General features: G+C 37.1%; 1 non-coding gene across 1 annotated transcript; it reads right to left on the reverse strand.

Moving 5' to 3' along the window:
- Window positions 1-3,642: 3,642 nt before the first annotated feature.
- Window positions 3,643-3,749, reverse strand: LOC124832433 (small nucleolar RNA R71). The gene has a single exon (XR_007028345.1). It is a non-coding gene; the product is annotated as a small nucleolar RNA R71 (small nucleolar RNA).
- Window positions 3,750-4,880: the final 1,131 nt, after the last annotated feature.

The raw sequence follows: 4,880 nt of genomic DNA on the forward strand, positions 1-4,880 counted from the left end.
AGTTTCATTTTACTAATTATGACGCATTTCTGAATCTGTTTATGAACTCCGTTTTCTGCAATTTTGTTCCAGCTTTGAGTATTCGTTTTATTTGGCTTCCAGTTTCATTTCTACATTGACTGTTATACCGTTCAGTCTCTAACTGTACTGTTACAACTGTTTGACTTGTTCTTCTTCATTTTACTAACGTGTTGTAGTTTCAGCATTCTTATTAGCATTCTGTTTGTGTAATACCGTTCGGTCTATAACATGCTTCACTGTTAGAGACCGTCCAACTTGTTCTTCTTCGTTCTTCTGTTTGTGTAATACCGTTTGGTCAGATTCTGTTCTAACTCGTCCAGTTTTCCATTCGCTTGCTTGTCTTCATAACGTTTGGCTTTTACTTGTACCGTTCAGCATCTTAATCTTCCTACATTTCTCCTCTTCTCACATTTGCGTTAAATCGTTCGGTCTCTAACATAGTTCATTGTTAGTACCGTTCGGCCTGGCTAATAACACCGTTCGGCTTCACTTTAGGACCGTTCGGCTTTAATGTTTTCCACATTTACTTCAATGTTTTCAATTCTGTTTTGTTGTGTTAATTTTATTTTAATGTTAGCTTAAGTGTGCTTGGTTGGTCATTAGCAAAATTACTTCATTTTCCTTGAGATTGTTGGTCGTTCATGGTGATCACGCTGTTTTAACCTTGCTTTGTATTTAATTATGTTTTATGCTTGCAATTGGGTACACGCTTAGTTGCCTAATTGTGTTTAATCTTCGCTTAGTTGATTAAACCACATTTGCTTAATTTGTGGCAGCGTGGAAATGATTAAATGGGAGCATTGCGTTTGCTTAATTCGCTTTTATGAAAGCATGATTGATCTTCGCTTAGTTGGCTAATTCATGTTAGATTAGGGGTTAGAGGAGTGAGTAATTGTGTTGGAAGTGTGATTTTGCTGCTCTGATTTGGCTTAACATTCAATCTGTTTTGTGCTTGCGATTAGGTATATGCTTAGTTTCCTAATTGGTGTTTAATCTTCGCTTAGTTGATTGGACTGTATGGTGCAGAATTCATTGAACTTGTGCATTGCATTAGCTTAGTTTGCAACTACGAAAACATGGTTAGTCCTCGCTTAAGTGAGCTAGTGACCAACCATCTTTAATAACTGTTTAATCTGCATTTCTTATTGAATTAATTTTATTTAGCACAAATATTTGCAACCTCCTCATTTTGTGTCTGAACCTTTGACAAAGTATTGGTCCTTGAGAAACGACCTAGGAGTCACTTCCTAATATTTTACTGCACTTTATTGTATATAAAATTTGATTTTGGTACGGCCCCGATCAATACTCTTCTCTTTCAATTCTTTCTTTTTCTTCGAGAAGATTTTCTTGCCTTCGCCATATTTTAAGTGACTTTAGCTCTTTTGCTAAATTTTTCAAAGTGGGTTTTACATCCTCACTAGAGTCACTTCCAATTTCAAAGGAATTAGTCTTAGACATCCTTAAAGGTTTTAAAAAATATGCTATGCAACAAACAAATACTTAAATTTCAAAGAAAGTTCCTTACGAAACTTAAGGAGGCCAAAGACACCCAAGTTCACTTCAAGAAAAGAGGGGTGAATCACAATGGATTTCTTAAATACCAAGCCTTTCCTAGCCAAAGCTTACCTTAGGCACTCTTGAACCAAATTTCTCAAAGGGAACTAAAATTGAAATTAAAGTTGACACACACTAAGCTATTTCAATTAAAGAAAGCAAATAAACTAGCTATGCGGCCTAATGATTGAGTTAGAATAACTTTTATTAAGAAATAAAGGTTCTTGATAGGAGATGGGATTGAACACCAAAGACTCCCCCAAGACACCTAACAAGGCCGTTAGTTACAAGAGAAAAAAAAGAAGAAAGAAATATTACAAAGCCAAAAATTACAACCAATTCAAAGCTACCTCCCAAGGTGTTTTTCTCCTTTCTTTTTGGCTACCACTCTAGACTTCAAGCTCCCTTTGGGTCTCCACCACCTAGAAGGCTACCTCTAAGATATTGGATCACCTGACAAAGAGAATCTACACCACACAAAGTAACCAAAACCGAAATTGTGCAAGTAGAAACAAGGAATAAAAGCAATAAAAATGCCCAAAAACAAGAAAGGCTTTGCAAAAGGAATTTAATTACGAAAAAAACTAAGAAATCCAAGAAGACAAGAAAGAAATTAAAGGTTAAGAAAGAAAGGTTAGCACTCAAAAGAAATCACAATGAAAGGTGCTAAAATAGATTCACAAAACAAAAATTACTAGAAGAAAAGTGGGTGGGTCTTGTCTTTTGGCAACTTTGAGCAAATGGGGCACTAACGCCACTCTTTTAACATCATAGCCAAGAATTTTAGTCACTGGAAAGTGAAGACAAAAACCCAAAACAGTGAGCAAAACACGTTGCAAAACAGATTGCACAAAAGTAGTGGTAGTGGTCTAAGCACACAATATTTTTTAACAGTTTTCTAGGCTCTCTTTAGTACTCTTTTGAGGACTTTTGCTTAAAATCATTTAGCACTTCTTTTTCCACTCTTTTAAGGTGAAAATAAGACCACCACACACTTGGAACAGAGGTGATTTATGAGTTTTAAAAGCCACAAAGACAAGAAACACAAAATAGAAGAGAATCCTACTAGAATCAAAATGGAATTGAAAACTAGAAACGACAATAGGGAAATTTGTTTTTAAGAGCTTGCCAATGATCTAATGGCAAGTATGAACCCAAAAGATCAAAGATAAGACCCTCAAATGGTTTTATATGGTGCAGTTTTGCAAACTAAGTCATATATATTTTTTGATGATTTTTCAAAGGTTAAACTTGGAAATAAACATGACTCAAACATGTAAAGGAGTAAACATGACTCTAGACAACATGGATGGAATCAAAAATCAAAATGACACAAAATAAGCATATAAGACCAAACAAAACAACAATGAATGACTCAAAAAGAAAAAACAAAAAATAGTAGCCAAAAATACCAAAATAGAACTTGAAAAACGCTAATGACGACATTTTGGCAACTTTGACCTTTGTTGAAGGTTTTACTCATAACTTTCTCCACGGAACTCCAAATGAAATAATTTTTTGTTTGAAACTACACTCAAAAGGATTTCATTTGAGTACTTTTTACGTATTTTTTGGACAATTGGGCTAGATGCAGTTTAAGTTTCAAAATTGTCACAATTTACTCCTAGAAAAAAAAATAATATATGCAAAAAAAACAACAAGATAAGTAAGGAAAGCATTAAAAAACAAGGAAATAACAAAGGATAAAAACCCAGAAATTTAGCTCTTTGAAGAACCAAGGCTCTTGATACCAAATGTTGGAATGCTCTAGCTAGGACAAGCCAAATCTAGAAGCAACCAAGCCAACAAGGACACGATGCTCAAGGTTTTAGATGATGCGGAATGGTGGTGGTATAAGGTGGAGGTTGTCACGATTTTGGGTGTTTGGATTGTGAGGAAAGGTGTGTTTAAGGGTTCTCTAGCAAAGGTTGGGCCAACTCTTGGAGGAAGGTGGCTAGAGGAGGCCACTTGGGTTGCTCTAGCCTAGGGTGACCTTAAAAGAGTAGTATGGCAGAAAAATGGCAACATAACTTTGAAGAAAGTCTTCCCAACATCAAGGCCACGACCATAAGGAAAGACATCTTTGGAATTAGGCAGCTTGGTGGTGAAAGCTTGTATGAGTATTGGGAGAGATTTAAGAAGTTATGTGCAAGCTACCCACACCATCAAGTCTGAAAAACTCCTCCTTCAATACTTTTGTTAGTGGAAAGGAGTATGATTGACGTTGTTAGTGGTGGAGCGCTTGGTGACATGACGCCTACTGAGGCTAGGCATTTGATTGAGAAGATGGCTTATAATTCCCAACAGTTCAGCACAAGTAATGATGCTATTGTCGTTAGGGGAATTCTTGATGTGGCTACTCATTCTTCCCAATCTACAAATAAGAAGCAGAAAAGCAAGCTTGATGCTCTTGTGAGTTTGGTGAACCAGCTGGCCAGCAATAAAAGCCCTGCATTTGTTGCACGTCGATGTGGTATTTCTAGTGATCATTATACAGATGTTTTTCCATCTTTGCAGAAACATATTGGCTCTGATACACCTTAAGCCTATGTTGCAAACATTTATAACAACAGGAAGCCACAACACCATCAGCAAAATAATAACTTGTCCAACAACAGATACAACCCACGGTGGAGGAATCACCAAAATTTGAGATGGTTTAATGCTCCATAGCAGCAGCGGCAGTGATGAGTCACCATTTTTCACTATATACTTAGCTTCCCGCACCATACTTTGTTAGTGAATTGTGCTTAATTATCAATTATTGTTGCATTTTCACTATTTGGGGTCAATTTCAAGACTAATTCTTATTTTCATTAATTTGAATTATTTAGGCTTAATTATTTCAATCAATATGTGCAGGACAGTCACTGTTTGAGAGGTTGAGAAAAGGTCTGATTGGACTCTTGACTGAACGGTCTGTGAGAGACATGACCGAACGGTATACAACTTGTTTGAGCCCTTCATGGTCGAACGGTCTGACAATGTGGTAGACCGAGCGGTCTGTTGAAGCCCACACCAAACAGTTGCTGAGAACCTGTAATGAATAGCCGAGCACTACACTACCGATCGGTTAGATGAAGGAATTGCTGAACAGTCTGTGGAAACCCAGCTCAACTGATTGAACCGTACGAAATAGCATTTGTGCATGAGTTTCCCTGAACCGAACGGTCAGCTATCACCTGAGCATTGTTCAACATAATGGCCGAGCATGAGAATGGTTTTGTAGTGACCGAATGGTGAGCTAGAGCCTGAACAGAATGGACGAGCACCAGAGAACCGAACGGTAAGAGCCTTTAATG

The sequence above is a fragment of the Vigna umbellata genome, chromosome 4 (genome assembly GCF_029865625.1).
Source record: "Vigna umbellata cultivar VRB3 chromosome 4, Vumbellata_1.0, whole genome shotgun sequence".
Taxonomy (NCBI): domain Eukaryota; kingdom Viridiplantae; phylum Streptophyta; class Magnoliopsida; order Fabales; family Fabaceae; genus Vigna; species Vigna umbellata.